Here is a 20,123-nt window from a genome sequence, read left to right as displayed (position 1 = left end):
ATTAATAGTGTGATAACAGAGTGTACGATTTAGATAGCAAAAGAGCACATATTTAAATGGCAGCAGAAGGATACAGCCAACAGAAAGAAGGAGACTCTAAAATACGTCAATGGACTGATCAAAGATGTGATTGACAATGTCTCAAGCCAATGGCTAAAGGTTCCTAAACCAAAGAAGCAAATCGCTGAAGGAGGCTAAGACAAAACCATATAGAGTAGGAATGGAATACAATATGTTTTCCATAAATGGCAAAAGTAACATTACACATCAAACCTAAAAGGGAAACTAGCGGTCTCAATTTCATCCGAACAACTAGTACAGTGGAGGCAATCACATGACAAAATCATCTTTGCACCTTTGCGTTGCAAAGAGTTATTATTAACTGAAGTCGTTGGAAGCACAATCTTTAATGTCTTTGATCATCGCCATTTCAGCGGGGATTTGAGCTAATTATGGTTTGATATTCATGGGTAGCTGCATAAAGGGAATTTGGCTGGGACAACCACTCATTTGACAGACGCCTGAGACAGGCTAAAAGACGAGGGGACATAGAGTGACACACATTAAAAATGAGATTTTTGAAACTACATAAGGCTACCTGGAGTAGCCCTGAGTGGCTTCATAAATCTCGAATAATGCAATGCAGCACAGATCGCTGCTTAGCATTACTCTTCGCCAGGGAGGCCTTTCCATGGGCATTGCATGGGTGTTCCCACACAACATCCATGGATTTTGGTGCATTCCCAGATTTACCCGAAGTGGTAGACCTGGGAATGCACTAAAAACCTACGCCTCCCACAGTGAGGCATAACATGGAGAAATATGATTATTTCTCCTCGTTTTAGGTCGAGCCTGTAACAGCGCATGCGCTGTTCTGGCGAAAACTTTATCTAAGGGCTTTCAGAAATCGCAGCCGACGCTCGCGCACGCTCGCGTGTGTGCTTTTAGTTTTGCCCCAGGTTATTGGCCTTTGCGTGCATCTTTTTAAAAAAGACAGCACGCAATTGGCCAAAGGCGGGCGCATTGCTCCTCCCATGGCCTATTGGTTGCGGTTACCCACACGGCCGCCATGTGGTTTCAATTATCGTGCCCAAACACGGGCGCGATAATTGAAAACAGATCGCTCGCTGTGATGCATGCACGCGCACCACTCGCGGGCTTGTTTGAGATTCAGTTTCGATTACAGTGCCAAGCTGCTTTCAGTACAGACTTCAATGAGTTTTCATCTTCTTGCAGTTGCCTTAAAAGCTCAGGCCCGGAACAACAACAAGAGCGTTATCTTAATTCAATCTTAATCAGGGCCTGTTTTTGCACTTCACTGTATTCCTTTCACTCATTCTGTATTGTGCTGATGTAATGACTCTGCACTCTGAAGTCCTCCGCTGTCTCTGCAGACATCTGTTTTGTGCTGTCTATTGTGATCGGAGCTAGAAATGTAATCCAGGAAGATAAAATTAATCCAGTTATTGGCCCTGATACCATGGAGCCTTATCGCAGCCGATGTTGTAGCAACGCCCTGGTGTTATTTTTTCTACGCTTCCTGAGCAGGGGTTGAGTCAGCGCTGAGAGCAGATAATGGCCCACAGTCCTTGCGCTGGGAATGTTTTATGTCTGACTGTCCGATGCTCTAAGCAACTCCCTGTTACTGGATAGTGCGATGCTGGAACTCAATGCAAGCTCGCGCATTCCTAAAAATACCTCGGTGATGAATCACCCAGTTAAACACACACTTTCCGCAATGTTTAGCAGAGAGGTGCTGCTTGGCACAGCGAGGTATGTGCTCTAGTTATACAGGAACAGGCTGCGAGGAGAACCCGCTGAAGGCGATACTGAGTGAAGAATAGAAGATGGTGGAGTGATTTTCGTGAGCATGCATGGATGTCACGGATTAAACCAAGGTTTAGGCGGCATGTCGTTAAAGCATTTCAGCAGTACACCGGCCAGGCTTCAAAAATCTTAAGCCTTGTTGTATTTTGACGCTTTCAATCCAGCTTGAATTCCTGGTCTCTTTCAAGGCTTAGCTCGAACACATACCCCCTGTGGTGTTTAGGGGTGGCACGTGGGTGCAGGGGAGGCCTAGGGGCATGGGGAACTATCGGGACAAACAGGACACGACAGCCGGGGTTACTGTTGTGGGCCGAAGACCACGAGCGGTCTCGCGCCCGTTTATTTATACCGTCGGGCGTGCCCGCCCTCCGGGTGCGTGGGTGCGAGAACAGCGTGCTGGAACGGGCCGGGTGGCTCCGTTACCACATCCCTCCAATCTTTCAGATACAGAGATCATTTCTCGCTGAACAGTTCGGTTCTTGCGCACACCACGCAAAGTCTCTAAGTCTCTTACTTGGGGCCGGGTTTGGCCGAAGTCCATACGGCCGACTCCGTGGAACATCTCCTCGGCCTGTTCCTCCTGCCCCTCGGCCACTGGGCGCCTCGGCCTCGGCGGGGGGCCCGCCTTCTCTATCGCCCGCCCCGGGCAGTGGGGGTGCGTTCTGCGATGGGCTTGCCGGCACTCCTGGTGAGCCGCCCCCTTCCGGGGCCTCAAACTCTTCCTCCTCCTGGTCGGTCTCGGGGACGCCAGATGTTATTCGTTTGAACCAAGATGCATTTCGCGTTACCGTCCGCGTCCCTCTCCTGGCGGACACCATGGTGCCCCGCACTCCGGTCACTTCCCACACCTCCGGTTCGAATGGGGTACGATACTTCCAATTCGGGTACCGGTCTTTCAGGATGACCCCGTCTCCCACCTGGAGACTCCTCGCCCGGGCTCTTCTCTTCAGACTGGCTTTCTCGTTGGAGGTCCGCCTTCTCCCTTGCGCCGCCTCTTGGTCTAGCGGCGTGGGCTGCCACACATGACTCGCCGGGATATTGTCCCTGGGGGCCTTCTTGAACAGAAGGTGCGCTGGCGCACACCTGGTCGTACAGTGGGGGGTCCGCCGGTAAGCACTTAGGAACTGCGAGAGGCACTGATCCGCATCTTCTCCTTGCTCGACTCCGATTCTCAGCGCCCTGTTCATCGTGCGCATGAAACGCTCCACCTCCCCATTCGCCTGGGGCCACTGCGGGGTAATCTTCCTGTGTCTGACCCCTCGAGCCGCGAGGTATTCCTGGAACTCTCGCCCTTGGAACGGGGGCCCGTTGTCCGACCGGACTTCCTCAGGTAGGCCCATCATGGCAAATATGCGATCTAGCGCCGCTCGCACCTGGCTGAATGCCGTCGATGACACTACTTCCACCACCGGGAACTTGGAGTGTGAATCCACCACCACTAAGGTGTGTCGCCCATCCGGGAACGAACCAAAGTCTACACTCAACTTGGACCAGGGTTCCAGACAGGGTTCCTCCGTGATCACTGGGTGAGGCGTCGGCTCCCCCCCCGTGATGTTGCACGAGTGACAGCTGCGGATGGCTTCCTCAACCAGCGCGTCCATCCGAGGGAACCACACCTTGCTCCGCAGCCTTGCCTTGGTCTTGGAGATGCCTTGATGCCCTTGATGCGCCAACCTGACCACCTCTCCTTGGAGACTCCTCGGAATGACGAGTGTTGCTCCTCGCAGGACCACGCCATGCGGCCCCTCGCTGAGTTCACTCCGCGCGTTTCACACCTGCTGTCGATACACTTTCTCCTCTTCGGTGAGGGCTTGCACTCCATCCAGGAAGTTCCGCCAGTGGTGGGTCGCCAGCGTGCGCTTCACTTTCACGAGGCAGTCGTCCAGCTCCGTGGCCTTGCCGATGTCTTCCAACGTGAGTGCCACCGGGCATGCAGCTTGCGACACCCGTCGGACGAACTTCTCCGTCTCCGCCTCATCCGCCTGATCAGGGTGCACCGGCTCCGGGTGGCGGGACAGGAAGTCCGCTGGGTTGCTGGCCCCGGGTCGGAACACGACCTCAAATCGGTACGCTTGTAACTGGACCGCCCATCTCTCGATCCTTGGGGGCCCTAGCCTCGCCGTGCCAGCGAAGAGCGGAACCAGGGGCTTGTGGTCGGTGACCACCCGGAAGTCGTGCCCATACAGGTAGAGATGGAAATGTTGGCAGGCCCACTTGATGGCCAGCGCCTCCCGCTCAATCTGCGCGTACCTCATCTCCGTAGCCGTCAGAGCCCTGCTGGCATACGCGGTCGGGACCCATTCCTTCGCCTCCGTCTCCTGCATCAGGACCGCGCCCAGCCCCACGGGGCTCGCGTCCACCACCACCTCTGTCCGCCGGTGGGGTCTGAAGTACGCCATCACCTTGTCATCGATCAGCGCGTCCTTGACCGCTTGGAACGCCATATCTTCCTTAGCCGCCCAGGTCCAAGGATGACCACTCTTCGTGAGAAGCCGGAGCGGCTCCGACAGGGACGCCAGATTGGGAATGAACCTCCCGCAGTAGGTTGCCATCCCCAGGAAGCTCCTGACCTCGGTGGCAGATGTGGACCTCGGGGCAGCGCGGATCGCTACCGCTTTCTTCGGATCCACTCTCAGGCCTTCCCTCGAGAAGATGTAGCCGAAGAATTCGACCGACTCCTGGTAGAAGGAGCACTTGGCCTCATGCAGGGTGAGGCCACTATCCGCTAGCCGCTGCAGCGTGTCTCGCAGATGCCGATGGTGTTCTTCCAGAGTTCGTGAGAACACCAGAATGTCGTCACTTAAGTTGATGACTCCCTGGAGACCCGAGAGAGTCTCCCTTATGGCGTTTTGGAATACTTCGGCCGCTGACGAGATTCCGAAGCTCAGCCGCTTATATCTCCGCAGGCCAACGTGGGTGGAGAAAGTGGTTATATTGCGGCTGTCGGGGTGGAGTTCAAGCTGGTGGTACCCCGCGTTGAGGTCCAGTTTCGTGAACCACTGCGCGCCGTTGAGGTCGGCCACAATATCGTCCATGGTGGGCGTGAGGTGCCTTTCGCGCTTGACTGCCTTGTTTGGGAGGCGCATGTCTACACACAGTCGGATGGCGCCGGGCTGCTTGGGTTTGGGCGCCACGACCAGGGGGGACACCCACGGGGTCGGACCCGATACCTTCTCAATCACCCCCAAGTCTTCCAATTTTTGCAACTCCTCCTCTACCCGTGGTCGCAGGAGGAATGGTATTCTCCGGTGACGCAGCGCCATGGGCCGGACTGTCGGGTCCACGTGTAGTTTGAACTGCTTCCCGCGTAGGCATCCTAGACCTTGAAACAGCATCGGAAAGTCCTTCAGTATCTCCCTTGCATGCAGATCGTGCACCTGATTTGCGAAGAATACCAGCGCCAGATCTTCGGCGGTGTGGCAGCTCAGCAGGGTGCCCCTCTTGCCTTCCGCCACGTGGAATGTCGTGGCCAACTTCCGGCCTTCGCTGACGACTTCAACGTCGATCACCCCTCGCAGGGACAGTGGCCGGTCACTGTCATACGTGAAGATTTGGGCTTTGGAGGGTCTCAGGGGTGGGCGTGGCGACAACCTCTCATACTGGCAGCTGTCCATGACGTTCACCGACGCCCCCGTGTCGATGAGAGCACTCACCGGGGACCCGGCCACCATGATGTCACACATGGGCGGCGGTCTTCTCCTCGTGCCTTCCCGGCCTACGAACGACACGAAGAATACTTCCTCTTCTTCCCCCTCTTCATCGAACTCTGGCTTGGAGTTTTCGCGCAGGGCGGCGGATTCCTCCACTGTCAGTTGGTGTACGCGCGCCGCAGCCCCACGTGGGCCGGAAGCACCTCCGCGCCCCCTTCGGCCACTTCTGCAGACCTTCGCAAAGTGATTCGCTCGGCCGCACTTCAGACATGTCTGTCCCATTGCGACGCACCGGCCGCCTGGTGGGTGACCTAGGCCGCAGTTGCCACATGTGCTGCCCTGTGGAGCCCTCGCGGCTCCTCGCTGTTGGTTCGGTCGCTTCTGCAGCGCGTCCACTCTCTCTTCCTTGATCACTGGCGGTTTCGGGGCAGTCGCTGGCCGATTGAGGGCCGCCTCCATCGCATCCGCTCGAGCATTGGACAGCTCGTGAGACCGGCCTAGGACCAGGATGTTGTCGAGGGAGATGCCTGGCTCCCGCAGGATGAGACGCCGCAACGGGACCGACCTGCACCCTTGTATGAGTTGAGCCCGAATCTCTGCCCTCTGGTCTGGCAGCTCACAGGACAGCGAGAGCTTCCGCAGGCGTGCATAGAAGACGTCAATGCTTTCATTTTCTTCCTGTCGCGCCTGGCGAAGCTTAAACCACTCGAAATCGGGGTTCGTTTGGGGATCAAAATGGCGGTTCAGGGCCCTTATGGCGCCCGCATAGTCGTCGTCGTTCCCCCGGTCCGGTAGAGTTTCGAAGAGGTCGTACAGTTCTTCACCACCGTAGCACATGAGGAGAGATCTCTTGACCGTGTTGTCCGTCTCCCGCACTCCGACAAAATAGTGCTCCAGCCGTCCGATCCATGAACGCCACCGCACTGCCGCCGTGGAGGGGTCCGACAATTCGCTGAACGGCGGCAGCGGGGCCACCGCGCTGTGTCCAGGCGCGGCGGCCGCGGGCTGCGCGGCGGCTGCCGGCTGAGGCTGCTGCGCCGTGCCACTTCCGCTGGAGGCAGGGGTCGTCATGCTCGTCACCCCTCACTGCTCACCTCCCCGACCGTGGCTGCTTGGCTGGTGTCCAGGCGAGACCACCGTTGCACTCTTCCCTTGACCGGGCCGCTGCAGGCCACCTGCCTGTCGCAGCGCGCAGGCGAGACCTCTGCTTCTGCTGGTGCTGCGCGTGGGCGAGACCTGTGCTGCTGTCGGTGCTGCGCGTAGGCGAGACCTGCTTGTTCACCGTGTTTTTTTTTTTGTATGCTTTATTGTCCACTCTCCCCCTCAGGCACCGCTGAGGACGCCCTCTACTGCAAACTGCTGTCGGGGCCTTCACCGGCAGAGCCAAAGCCAGCTACAACCTCCAAGGCACTCATTCAGCTCGCGAGGGCCGACTCCCCCCTCCGACGGAGCTCACCTGCAGAGCGCCAGCTTCCTTCAAGACCTCCAGCGCGAGGACGCGCGCGGCGAGGTCCTCCTCGTTCCGCCTCCGCGGAGAGCGCCGGGCACCCCCCCAGGCAAGTTTGCAGAGCGCCGGAGAGGCGAGGCGCGGGTAGGCTCCGCCCTCGTCGCCAATGTGGTGTTTAGGGGTGGCACGTGGGTGCAGGGGAGGCCTAGGGGCATGGGGAACTATCGGGACAAACAGGACACGACAGCCGGGGTTACTGTTGTGGGCCGAAGACCACGAGCGGTCTCGCGCCCGTTTATTTATACCGTCGGGCGTGCCCGCCCTCCGGGTGCGTGGGTGCGAGAACAGCGTGCTGGAACGGGCCGGGTGGCTCCGTTACCACACCCCCTATTAACCTTCCAGGTGAGAAGGCATCTCGCTAACCACAGAGGGGAGCAATGTGGAATTCCAGCGGGCCCGGGCCCCCTCCCTCCCGCACCACTGGTTGAGGCGCTCGTTAAATGCACAATGGGCTTGCACGCACACAGGCCCTCCGCTTCGTTTTAATGCGAGGCGGTGATATAGAATCTATAACATGGCCTGTTTGAACTTGATAGCACTGTAAACACAGAACTCCTGTTACTATAACACCAGGGAAAATAATATGGGATACTGCATATAAATATCACCCAGGCCTTGGGGAACGGGAGCATGTCACAGTGGCGGGAAGCCATGTCACGGCATAATCTTCTCTAAATAAATGTGATCTTAACTATCTCTGTGGAGTGCAACCCGGGAAGGGTCTGACAAGCTGCCTTGTGTTGGCGGTGTTTGAGGCTGTTGTATCTTGACCGGATTAGTGAAATCCACGCTGCACGCATTGTCTCTGGTAAAGTTAGCATTCGCAGAAGACTGGTTCGATCAGTGCGCAAAGCTCAACTTTAAAAACAAGCATTGGCATAGCCAATAGGTCTCGCCTTTGGGACCTTATAAGTGTTTAGCCATGCAACACTTGGTTTTTTTAGACACAGGGAGATTCATTTATTTGCCACGAATCACTAGATTTTGGGCTGACGCTGAGACTCCAACTTGGCTTCCCAGTTGGCAGCTCTGAAGGGCCATATTTTGTCTCCTGTTGTTTATACACGCTCTCTACCCCCTCCGCAGGTTGTGAAATTAGATTAAAGGCATCAGCCATGAAAGCAAAGCAATCGGGTAGCAAGCAATGACAAATTTCATGGACATTTTGTGAATTACAGTTATAATGCAAATGGAGAACTACTAAAAAACGAACAACGCGCATACATAAAAACTCAAGAGTACACAGCATCTTCACGTTGATGGCAATGAACAGAAGTACTGCAGATTTGCTGCTAGCACATGGCAGCTCCTCACAGCACGTGTGGTGGAGATTGTTTGCTCCAATTAAAATATCCCTCTTTAACAGGGACATTTTAAGGATGTTGGGGGCCCTGGGCCCCAGTTCAGAACTGCTTTGAATTTATGAACCAGTTTCAGCTCTTTTATGCCCTCTTTGACCACGACATTGACAGTGCACAGTCGCACTCGTATTTTATTTGCAGTATTTATGTATCACAGATCTAGCCATTGAAAACAGTGGAGTGTATCACACAGCACAGTGAGCATGCAATATCCTTGCATGTGCATTAAAAAATATTGATCAGATGTTTTCAACACTTTATTTTTAACATTTTGATTTGCCACCATACTGTTTAAAAGCATTTGTCAGCACCACCACCTACCAACAGGGCCAGAGCAGAGTGTGTTTAAGAGGTTGCCTTAACTGTAAACCTACGTCAAACATGGACTTCTTTGTATACTTCAGCTTTCCCAATATTTCTCCATTTCTCTTTGTACCTGTCTGTAAAAGTATCTGCCCTTGTCTCTACTTTCACTTCTTTTTATACTATGCATATCTCAGTCTGTCCTTGCAACTGTCTCTCTTAATCTCAGTGCAAGTCTCTCTTTTTCTCCTTCGCTTCCATTCTTTTTTCATATCTGTTCATCTTTATTCCTCCGGTTTCTCCTGTTCTGTGCTGTTGTCTTTTCCTGTTCTTTGCCAGTCTTTTCGCTGTGTCTTTCCTACTCTCCCTGTATGTTTTAGTCTCACTGCACCTCTCTCTCTACCTATCTCTCACTCTCACGTTCGAGACCAATTTGCATTGCAAATGCTTGTTCATCTTTCTATGTGTGCTGCGTTTTGCAGCACACATAGAAAGAGGAAAATGCCCCAGGGGAAAAACAATCCTTACAACGCAGGCACCCTTGCATCATAGTGCAAGGGTGTCTGCATTTGTGCAAGGCTGCTAAAATGGCGCCAGCACAGGGGGAAAGGCAGTAATGCATCGCATTGCCTTAAATACGGCACATGCCTGTCTTCCCTGTGGCGCAGTGCAGCGCAGCAAGGTGACTTGCTGCGCTGCCCTGACACTTGGCCGTAAATATGTTCCGAGATATCTAAGCGGTCATATGCACAGTCAAGGTAATATGTACAGGCAAAGAATAATTTGTGGCTGTGCTATTATGGAGAAAACACAATTGCATGTACACACAGCCGAACATTGCTGCGATGCGGGCCACGAGCAAGCTTCATTGCTGACCATAAGCACGAAGTCCCTTTATTTCTGGATTTACCTGATTATGCTGCTTTCCTGGATTCCCATTCGAAAGTTTGCCTTCTCTCACACTTTCACCACTGAATGGTGTGCGGCAGTTTGTTACCCTGACTTTCGCCATATGTTGAGGGCAGAACACCCTGCCAAGGGAGCCTCTTGCTGTCCGGCCGCTCTTTAAAAATTCAAAGTTGCCACAGTAGTGACACAGCTTCTGTGTTACCAATTATGAGTTAGTTTCATACCCAACCATTCAAAGTCACTTTATTTATTTTTAACCTGAGTCTTCTGTTCCAGCTTCAATGAGATGATGTTCTAGCGAATGGGATTCCACACATCTTGGCAATGAAAAGTATGCAGGACCATCATAAGGCCTAAAACTCACCAGGCTCCGAGCACATGGCGCACTGTCAGGGAGGATAATGATTGGCCCATTTCTCTCAAAAGTCAATGTGGCCATAGGACCAATATGACTGTGGTGCAACAACTTCCAGCACATTGGGGCAGATTTACAACTTCTGGCGCATCTCTGCACATCAGCAGGGATGCGCCAGAACAGATGCATCACGTAATCCCCCCCTTGCGCCACCACGGATGCGTCACATTTACAATGCGGCGCACCATGGTGCTTTCACTGCGTCAGTTTTACGGGGCTTTCCTGTGAGGGAACGCCCATCCTGCGACAGAACGCCCACATGAAACTTGACGCAGGTTTCATGTGGCGCAGGGCTTTACAACGTGACGCATCTGCCTAGATGCGTCACGTTGTAAATAAGTCGCAACGTGGCGCATGGTTTACGCCGCCGCTGCCTCACAAAAGTGACGCAATGGCGGCGTAAAAGTGTCGCAAAGGGCTTGTACATCTGCCCCAATGTATGCAAATATTCTTGCAGTTGTGCTGTCAGGCTTCAGGGCCGGTGAACTGTGGGCTCTTCATGTTTCCTGCTTGTTTTCAAAAGTAATGCTGTCAATTTAAAAGGTTTTCTGACTATAGATCATCCAGCTGGCATAAAAGATAGTCAAGTTCTAGCTCATTTAGAGGCAAAGAAAGAAGGTAATCACTTAGCAACAATGTTGGTCGTTCCAAGAGTTGCTTCTGGCTCAAATCTGCTCATCATGGCCAGGGGCTTCTATAATATTTATTGGTAAGCAATCCATAGCAACAAAAGCACTCAGCTTTATTAAACTGAAACAGAAAGTTGAATGCCGCTTAAAATCAGATATTAGTCTCTTTAGCTTTGAGGTGTTTCCCAGAAATTACACTCAAGGGATGGATTTAAGATTCTGTCTGTCCCTCCATTAAATTAGGGTAATTAAATCTCTGGCTCTTCCAAGTGCTCAACCTAATGAGATGAGTATGTAAGACCTTGGATGGAGCATTCCTTTGCACTGAGAATTAATCAAATGAAAGTCCCATGGTTCTTCATTATGCAGCGGAGTGCAAATATTTTACTTTGGTTTCATTCAACGATAACCTACCCGAGTTTGGATTCCAAAGGCTGTGCACCTGTTAAAATATGTTTCCTGAAGCAAAAGCTACTGGTAAAAGGGCTTTCTCATCAATGGTATGGCAAATGTATAAAAGAACCATAATTTATTAAGCAGATTACCTATTTCTGTGCACATTACAACAGTGCATGACATTCTCAAAGTATTTGAAATTTTTAAAACTATTAAATCAAGTATAAACAAACTTTTTAGGGGTCCTTGATCTTGCGGAAAGTACGTTCTCACAAACTGCATCTATAAGCCTGTAGTACTGGGAAAGGGGTAGGTTTTGGAGATCCTGGGAAAGGAAATGTCCACCCAAATAGTATTATAAGACAATGGTCCGAGCTCTAGGGGATAGAAAGCAAACTACAATGAATGCTGGTCAATTGAAGTCCCTTCCTGAGGACCACTGGTTAACAGAGATAATGTATAGAGAATCCGTCATTTGAATAAAATTGCATCACATCCCAAGGAGCTTAATATTCTGGGGAGAACTATTTAAACTAAGAGAGATGTGGATAGATATGGACATGGATTAATTGCCCAAGTTCTTCTGTGATGTAGGGTATTAATGGATAGAAAAAGTGATCGGTGGCTTCAAAGTATTGCCATTAGCAGAAGATTCTTCAAATGTGAGTAGAAACAGCAGGATGTAGCAAGAGAATTGTGGCTTTTGTCCATCTTAAGTCTAATCCACTGAATGGACACAATTGACATTAGGTGATATAAATTCTGTAGCTATTTTTTAAGACTCTATGTGACTCTGTGCTAAAGCAACAAGAGTTAACCAATTTAATCAAGAAACAAGTAAAGGCTTCTAACAACTAGTGTATTACTCTCACTAAACAGTTTCTTCTCAAATACCATTTTGCTTTGATCCAGAGGAATAAAACACATGAATAATTTGAAGACTTGTCTAGGATAATTAGGGAGCATACATCTCATTAGGCAGTTGGAACATGGGAAGACCGTTATATCACATTTACCAGAGTAATCCGTATGTTAAAATTAGGTGAAGGAGAAAAAATTTGCAAGTCTTCTAAAACCAGGGAAGGATCTGTCATATTCAACAGTGGAAGTAATTCAAGATCTTAATAAGGTTGATAAAGCCAGGTGGTAGTTATCAAGTTCTCTTGCACTCACAAATCAGTGGTTCTAATTAGCCGTCAAACAATTGATCATATTTGAACTCATCTGAGATGTTTCCATTAAATCTTTATTAGTGTCTGAGATAATACTACTATCAAGAACAAAGCCTGTCGTACTTTAGAATTTGGGACCGCGTAGGAGGCAAGGCCCTACCCCTTTCTATCCCGGTAATAGTGAACCGCGAATGGTTAATGTGGTATGTACAAGTGCTTTTTGTAACGTTTTAGCTATGAATGCACTGTGTATACGCTATTATACATCACTACGTGGGTTCCATTTTGTATCGGTGGCCATCTTATGGTTGTCCTCACATAGGCTATATATATATAGCATGAAGCGAATATGGGCCTTTTAGAGCACATGTGCCTTTCCTTGACTTTTCTGTGACCTGGGCAGCTTGGCTCCGCTGCCCCAGGTCAAACTGGTCTCACGAGTTCCCCATCCTCTGGCCACCTGTGATTAGCATCAGGGCTTGACACACCATAAAGTCCTTTCATCCTACACAAGCCTCTAGCTAATCTCTTTCGCACCTGACTGTTCCTGCTTTATGGCTTGTTTCCCAAAACAGGAGATGCTCATGTTTATTGGGGCCTATCGATATCTGATGTGGGATCTGAACCTTGCTGTGTAAATAATTGCGGGCTGGCTTAACTGGAATGTGGGATGGTCATCATGATTCTGCTTTTTCGTTTGTAATGTATACTTTATATGACCATGCCATAAAACTAAAGAATGTATGCCTGAGGCAGGAAATTCTGTATTTAAGAAGAAGCTCGTTTCTGTGATTTTCAGCAGTCTCCTGAGAACATACACGCTGTTGTACTTCTAGGACGCCTGTAATTGGTCTGCAGCCAATAAACTGATCTTTGACTTCACCCAGAAGACTCTGTGTTTCTGTAGGTCTGAAACAGGAAGAACCCCGAAGTCATAGGGTGTGTTCCCCTGCACCGCTGGGCTTAAAATACCCAGTACTTCAAGCCTAGAACTCCAGATCTGTGGACTTCTTCACTTCTATAGATGTTCTTGGTGAATTCTATTGAATTTCTCTCCAGGAAAATGCATGGGAATCTAAACCCTAGTAGGTGGCTTGTAGCCTCCGCTCCTCAGGCGAAAGACTACTGGCTTGATTTATAGACCACCACCTGCCTGATTGGAATTTCTAAGCCTTCAAGGAAACCACTGCTGTACTATTTGTTTTGCAAAATAAAGAGTGCTCAGTCACCAGCATGCTTGTTGCACCTGTTCAGCATCCCTTTTGATTTTTTAATAATATGTGCTCTAAGAATAAGATGGTTTAAGAAAAAGAATAATCAATGGCTCTGACACGCAGGGAGTTTTTTCCCATGCATGAGAGTCATTTGGCAAATTTTCTGTTCAGGATCATCCTTTTTCTCATGGAGGTCACCGTCTGGTGTCTTTCATTATTCCTCATGTTAGAGATGTTTATGTTTAGTCCCTGTTCTTAGAATGTGGGGAAAATGAATAGATCAGAGGATTCCACAGGAGTTCAGTTACCGGCTCTTGCAATGGATGAGGTGCACACTATATCTATCTTCAACGTATCTTTGTGTCCTCGTTGGTTTGAGGATTGGATCTCACATCACTACTCTGGCAACAAGCTTGCATTAGCTTATTGCCAGGTCATGCTGGCTGAAAATTCTCAGGCGCTGACAGCCTTCATTACAATTATAGTGGTCTTTAAATTGTTTGGTCAAGTTTCTGCAGCTTTGGTTTTTCAGAGGGGTTTGAAAGCAATTTCGAATGGTCTACCAGATGATGTGCTGATATTTGGTCAAACTGTGGATGAGCATGTTGAGAAATGTTGCAAGATGTTAAAGACGTTGATAGTTTTGGGTTTGACCCTGAAAGCTGGGAAGTATACTTTTAGAGTGAAGGAGGTAAATTACCTAGGTCCCAAGAAGGAAACAGTTTATACAATTGAATTGATGAAGGATCCTACAAGTAAGGACGAGTTAATCTTGTTTCTTGGTATAGTCAAATATTAAGGGACGATCATAAGGCACTATACAAAGCATACATGTGCATGAGGGGATTGTGTGGTAAGAAGGTCGTTTTCCAATGGAATGATCAGTGTCTCAAGAGTGTGAATTGGTTAACGGTGGAGTTCAGGAAAGCTTCATGCTTGCAAGCTTTATTTCCTGATAAGGAAATTATTTCTGTCACTGAAGCCAATTCCAACAGCCTCGGTTCCCCTTTGTTTGCAGAGGAGATGGGGAAAGGACAGCTGATTATGAGTACTGCAAGAAAACTACTTAGTGCTAAGTTCAATTACTCTGTAATTGAAAGAGAAGCACTTGCAGTGCATTTTGCTGTGAATCTGTTCAGGAATTTCTTTTGGGACAGTAGATTTAGAGTCAATTCTGAACAAAAGTCATGCTTGAAGGGCTTCATAAAGAAAACTTTAAATTGTCTGTCATCTGGGACCCAGAAAAGGATCATAGGAATTTGATTACTGGTTTTCTCCTTCATCAAGAAAAACATACCTTGTGTGAGCAATTGCTATGCAGTTTGTTTATACAGGCTGGTTTGCGAAGGTAACAAATGTGATACTGATGGCACATAGAATAAAAATTGGTATCTTTGTTGGGGAGGAAGGGTTGTATGTTGAAATATCATATACAAAAATACCACAACACAAAAATATCACCACAAAGTATCATGGACAAAAATATTGGCTTTATATACTTTGCATGCAAAGGACAAAATATTGTCACAAAATAGGTAAGTCTATAGAACTTTAAATATTAAACATTAACTTAAAAAATATATTACCTTAAAAAAATTTACATAAAAAATATTTTATAATATACAAATATCAAATCAAATTTTACAATTTACAAACATAAAATCAAAAATATATACTTTCAAATAAATGTTACATACATATTAAACATTTATTTATTTAAAATACATTTTTAAAACTAAATCAGAAAAATACATTGTAGATAAATTAAAAACAAGAAACACAAAAAAGCTAGACTTTTGGGGGTTATGGTCACTTCACTATCCAATTTACAGTAGGCAACAGAAGGGAACGTGTTGGACATTGGAGGGCGTCAGGTTGGTTATTTCCATTTCCAATGTAAATAAACAGTAGGGAAAGTGCTGGACTTTTGAGGGTCCAAATTTACTTTTCCCAATACAATTTGAACAAGAATAAGCAAAGTGTTGGACTTTGAAGAGGCCATATTTACCATTCCCTCTTCAAAGTAAACAATGGGAGGTAATGGGTTGGACTTTGGAAGGGTGAAAGTTGCTGTTTCTAACCCAACCTAAAGAACAGTAGGGAAGGTATTGCACTTTGGAAGGGTCAGATTTAAGTTCCCACTCCAACCTAAGCACCATTAGGAAAAGTGTTGGGCCTGGAAGGGGACATATTTACTATTCCCACTCCAATGTAGTGTACGAATTAGCCTTTCGATGGGTCTGATTTACTAGTCCTGCTCCAGGCTGAGCAAAGTATGGAAAGAAATACATATATATAAATGTATATATTTATAAGCACACATATAGACATTTCATCAAGTCCAAACAATCAGTGCCGTTTTAACGCATGGGCACGATGGACAGTTGCCTGGGGGCCCCACAAGTGAGGGCCTTCAATGATGTTAAGATGGCCCTGCGAAAAATATAAAAAAAATGAACACCACTGCATTGCATTTAAACCACACACTGATTATTTCACATGAGACAACGTATTTTGGCTGTAAAGCTTTTGTCATGTAAAATTCCCTGATACCCTTAAACATAACTACAAAACCAACAAAAGGTATAAAAGACATACTTCTGGAATAGTGACGCTAATTTTTTATAAACAGATTCATGTGCATAATTACATAATTCAATTTATAAAGGTAATCACTCATTATACAATTGGTTTGTACATAGATGAATCATAATTGTGTCAGTAGGAAATTTCCAAGCAAATCAAAATTGGGATGTTTCCATAACAAAAATGAACCAAAGACTAAACTGACCAAAATTCTCTGTGATCTTATGCTTATGATTTATGAGACATTGTAGTGGTTCATAATTACAACAATTTATTGATTACTACAAATAAATTACAAATAAACTGCAAGCTATGGTCATGACATAAGAAGCACTTCTGCTGTTTGACATATTATTTACAACTTATAGAATTCAATTTTCATCCCTCATCACTATACTTCCATCAGGCAAAAATCAATTAGCCCTTTGGACCCTTACAAAATAATCATTCGTAACATATTTATAATAGACTGTGTATGCAGGATTTAGATTTCAAATACAACTCACTAAAATAAATATTGCCCATGTGAGCATATTATGATAATATGGACATGACATGTGTAGGATAATCCAGCCCCCACGGGTGTACCTATTCATCCAGCAAAGCCTATAATATGGATATACAGCCAACATCATTGTGATGTTGAGTTTGGAGCATTTTAATTACAGCAATATGAGTTCAGAAGTTCTTTTGGCTCAGGAAGTGTTAGCTGGGCATTGCTTTTAATGCCACTGCTCTCTTCCTACAACTCTTCTGAGTCCGAGACACTCTGGCCACTGCTAGGAAGGTAGAATATGTTCTGTAGAGGCTGTCACCAAAGAATCCATATCGAAACGTATCTGACCAACTGCAGCACCCTGCAACAAGGAATCCTAATGTTGCCCTAAGGATAAGCACTTGGTAACTGACCAGCGCAGCGCAGAGACAGCGGGGGTCAGAGCGAAGCAGAGCCCAGCGGACTACAAGGCCCAGGTGTTAAGGGGCCATTGCCTGCAATCCCGGTCCCGCCTTCACTACCTGACATTAAAAGACCTCGCGCCTCCCGCTTAGCGGGAGACGCAGCGCGGAGACAGCGGGGGTCAGAGCGAAGCAGAGCCCAGCGGACTACAAGGCCCAGGTGTTAAGGGGCCATTGCCTGCAATCCCGGACCCGCCTTCACTACCTGACATTAAAAGACCTCGCGCCTCCCGCTTCGCGGGAGACGCAGCGCGGAGACAGCGGGGGTCAGAGCGAAGCAGAGCCCAGCGGACTACAACGCCCAGGTGTTAAGGGGCCATTGCCTGCAATCCCGGTCCCGCCTTCACTACCTGACATTAAAAGACCTCGCGCCTCCCCCTTCGCGGGAGACGCAGCGCGGAGACAGCGGGGGTCAGAGCGAAGCAGAGCCCAGCGGACTACAAGGCCCAGGTGTTAAGGGGCCATTGCCTGCAATCCCGGTCCCGCCTTCACTACCTGACATTAACAGACCTCGCGCCTCCCGCTTCGCGGGAGACGCAGCGCGGAGACAGCGGGGGTCAGAGCGAAGCAGAGCCCAGCGGACTACAAGGCCCAGGTGTTAAGGGGCCATTGCCTGCAATCCCGGTCCCGCCCCTCTACTCGCAGAGATCTGTATATGAGCCCCGCCTACACGCAACGCGGAACGCGCGCGGAAGGCGCCGGACGAAGCCCGGACTAAGGGCGGGCTGTCTGTGGCCGTCCGGTGCCTAGAGAGGCCGGGCTGGGCCACAGCTCTTGGTTCAGAGATCCGGAGGAGCATATATCTCACAACTAATGTACACGTGAGACATTTTTATATTGTGGACCTTGTTTGCCTTCTTGCTAGAGTAATTACTATTTGTATAGCTTGGTATTTGCCAAGGTTAAGGCATTTCTACTGGGCTGTTTGCCCCCATTAGTCCTATTATCCTCTGCTAGTTATAACATTCCAACTTTGATCATGCCTATTGGTAAACCCGATAAAACTTTAGCTGGGGCAGGTCTAATTGATAATTATCTGGTCAAGGTGGTTAATAAAATTAATAATGACCGGAAAGCCTCACTTGGTAAAGAGGGTTATCCTGCACCTTCCGATACTATCTTCAATACTGCGGTTGGTAGTTCAAGAGAGGATATCTCCGGCATGAGCATTCAGCCAGTCACAATAGTTGAAGCTCAGGTCCACCCTGAGCCCTTGGTGGATCCTTCGGTTATACCTACTATTGACCTAGAGGAAGTTTCACCTAGCCCCAGACCAGTGAGAGCCTGTAGGAAACAACCTAGCAAAAGGGGGGGAAAGCACATTAAAAAAAAGAGTGGAAACTATGCACCAAGTTCCAAACAGTACTGCTCACGGATCTGTAATGCAGGAAAGTAACAGCTCAGCCTGTATTAGCTTATCACCAGATCAATTTGCACTACTGGTATGTACCTTAGAGGCCAAATTTGAGGCTAAGTTAGCCGAATATACCCAATCTCTAATACTCCAGACAAATACGGCTAACTTGGAAGTTAAGTGGCCTGGTGACCTTTTAGAGAAACATTTGTCCACAAGTGAAAGAGCTAAGGTATTAGTTACGGGTTCTGCTGTTGCCTCTCAAGGTACACTGCGCGATTCTCTACAGCAAACCACCCAGTGTCCCGTTATACCGGAAATTGTTCCCTCTGAGTCTATACCATTAAATGGTGTCTCTGAGCGATCTTCCCTGGGTCAAAGGGGTCCATCAATTTCTGGTCAGGGAACAAATATAGGTTTTACTAATCTTCCCCCAGATTGCGCGCCATATGTGGTTGTTTTGACAAATGTGCCTCCCCTAGAAAATCAGAACGCTCAGCCCCATGAGGAATCACATGAGTCATTAAAAAATAAAACATTGTCATGGCTCAATAGAAGATGTGGTTTCCCGATAAACTTCGCAGATCAAATTTTATCCACTAGAAGGACGAAGTGGGTCGGCCCGTCTCGAAAAAACTGTAGTGGGGATTGCATTATAGTTAATTTTAAATACCCCCAACATGTTAACACAGTTTTGTTACGTGCAGCTTCATTGGTGGGTGAAGCTAAAAGTATTTGTGCGCGGCCTCTGGGTTACTTCTATACGCATTTAATAAGACCCTTGAATTGCGTAAGACCTAGACCATTTATTCCTAGGGAGTTCCAGACCCCCGTAGCCCCCCAAGCTTATAACGTTAACCATCATTGCGGGTTTGGACCGAACATCACTACCCATAATAGATTTGGGGCACTTTCGGACCTGGAGACCTGCGATTGACGTGAGGTCCCTGAGACACAGGGAAGTATTAGTCCGTTTGTTCTGGAATCTGTACAATCAATAATGAGACATGGAAACCTCCACTTTAATTTTGATAGCGCTGTAACTGAGTTAGGGGAAAAGGTAAAACTGTTAAGCTGGAATATTGCGGGCTTACGGTCAAAAAGGAACGATAATGACTGGATAAATTTTCTAAAACAATATGATATTATAGCCCTTCAAGAGACTTGGGATAAGGATTGTGACTTCTGGATTGATGGTTTTACTTCCTATTTTGTTCCTGCTCTGAGTTCGATAGCAGGAAGAGACAGGGATGGTCTCATGTTTTTGATCTCAGTAAATGTTATAGGAAGAATCAAAAAGGTTGCATGTACCTCCCATAATTGCCTTATTTTGTAAGTATGCCTGACAAACAACATTAAGATAATTTTTGTCAACTGTTATAACTCTCAGCAAGAGGAGCCCCTAACGAGCATATTTATTGGCTGTCTAAATTTTTAGAATCCTATAAGGAAAATCAATCCACTTTCTGTTATTACATCCTGATGGGTGATTTTAATGTGCATTTATGTAATCTAAATTGTCACTATAGAGATAAGGACGGCCCACAATTCACAACCCCTCAACATTTTGAACATAGCTCTAAGGGGGAAGCTCTGGAGACCCTTTTGTCTAATAATGAATTGTATGAAGTAGGGTTTCCTGATAAGAATAATCGTGTCCCCACGTATGCTGCTAGGGATTGTGAATCTATAATAGATTACATATTTTTATCTGCAGGGCTTTTAAGATATGTGATTTTTTATAATGCTATACGCTCTTGTTTTAGTGATCATAACCCGGTGGCAATGGTATTGGCTAATGACTTTTCCCTCATGGACAAACCAGCTCTGTCACTTGCTATAG

The sequence above is a fragment of the Triturus cristatus genome, chromosome 7 (genome assembly GCF_964204655.1).
Source record: "Triturus cristatus chromosome 7, aTriCri1.1, whole genome shotgun sequence".
Classification (NCBI taxonomy): Eukaryota; Metazoa; Chordata; class Amphibia; order Caudata; family Salamandridae; genus Triturus; species Triturus cristatus.
The sequence above is the reverse complement of the archived record's forward strand: the minus strand, read 5'-3'. Positions refer to the sequence as shown.